The 1672-nt window shown below is 32.4% G+C and overlaps 1 protein-coding gene across 1 annotated transcript in view; it reads left to right on the top strand.

The window, feature by feature from the left end:
• The window catches only part of LOC110032353, a 15620-nt gene that overhangs the window by 1516 nt on the left and 12432 nt on the right, over positions 1–1672 (top strand). The window lies entirely within an intron of this gene.

Genomic DNA, 1672 nt, shown 5'->3' with positions numbered 1-1672 from the left:
TATATATATATATATTATGAAACAAAATAATTTTTTTATTGTTTTATTGCATATCTGGCCTATTTTGCCCACTAAAGAAAATGTATTATAATAACAGGAAAATTGAGTTCAAGATCATCAAGTACTTGAAGAGTTGTGTACCATCTCTCAAGTACGCAATGTTCTGAGTACACATCAAGAAGAGAAGACAATTTTTTGAGGAGATTTTATTATTGTATCATAAATATGACACTTGAAGCTTGCATGTACTTTTGTTGGGTTGATGATACATATGAGTTCACTACATATAGGGATCAAGTGAGTGGACATGCTGCTATGATATAGTTTCAACTCGAAGCAAATGTCATTATAGTAGTACTTGTCATTTTTGTGGTTCCCATTCTTGTTACTTAATACATGAAATGATTTATAAAATTGATTTATTGGAAAATATATATACTACGAACATGTTTTTTAACTGTTGGATCGGTTTTTGTTATTCAGCTACACTTATTTTGAAAACTACAGTTGTTGAGATAAATTATGTATGTAAGGACTAAACAATCTTTTTCATCATAAACAAGTAAAACACATTAGATTTCCCAAACAATCTCCTACTATTCCAACAACACTTCTGAAGAGCCACCATGAGTGCACCCTTAACCGCACAATACTTTCACCTCAGCCGCCCGGTGACAGATCACTACCTTTCGTCTCACGTGATTTACACCATTTCTCATTTCGTCAGCTCACATCATTTTCCTTTGTCACTCCCATAGGTGGGGACCATAACAACTGTCTTAGTTCGATGAACATAGTGCCAAGACTAGAAAGAAATCTGTGATATGGAAGATACGATTTGTTTGTAACCCTGTTGGTGGTTTCTTCGTTGCAATCCAAATCTCTTGAGTTAAACCTATGAGCCTTATGAACTACCTGAAACTCTTTTATGGCTGCCCAACTCCAAACTCGAAAGCGCACGCCGCCACTAGGGTGTTGATCGAAGTTATAGGCTTGCTGCACCCATGCTTCTTTCTCCTTCCAGTTCACTTAAGCTCCGGGGCTTTACTGATAAGGGATATGTTGGCTTCCTTTGTGCACCATTCTGCAATACCTAGTCGAGTATACTGATGGCACCATCAAACCCTGATATGAGCTTGTGAGGCATAGTGGTTGTTTGGTTACAAGTAGGATTAAATTTAACTAAGATTTAGTAATCCTGTAAATCCAGATGTATCAAATCCTGAGATAGTTAAATCCTAAAAACGGTTTGGTATCTTAGCAGACAAATACTGATAAATCCTGAGAAGCTTTTTTGCAATTTTAAAAGGAATTAGGAGAATTTATCAAAATTTATTGAATAAGCGATAAATATTAAATTAAAAAATATAAAGGAGTATCCAAAGCCTCAAAATGTATAAAAAATGGGGCATTCACATTAATTAATAATTAGTTATATAAATAAACAATTGATTTTAAACTAATTACTCATTAATCAATTAATAATTATATAAATGAAAAGTTATTTATAGTTTAATTATATTATTTAAATTTTAAAAGATATTTTTATTTATTAATTTACTATTAAATAATTATTCATAAATTTATCTAATTTTAATTAATTTTGATTAGAGTTGTCAAAATGGCTCGTTGTTCGGGAACAGCTCGTGTTCAGCTCGTTCGCTAAGTTAAC

Source organism: Phalaenopsis equestris, unplaced genomic scaffold, assembly GCF_001263595.1.
Source record: "Phalaenopsis equestris unplaced genomic scaffold, ASM126359v1 Scaffold000930, whole genome shotgun sequence".
Classification (NCBI taxonomy): domain Eukaryota; kingdom Viridiplantae; phylum Streptophyta; class Magnoliopsida; order Asparagales; family Orchidaceae; genus Phalaenopsis; species Phalaenopsis equestris.
This window is presented reverse-complemented; position numbering and strand designations above follow the sequence as displayed.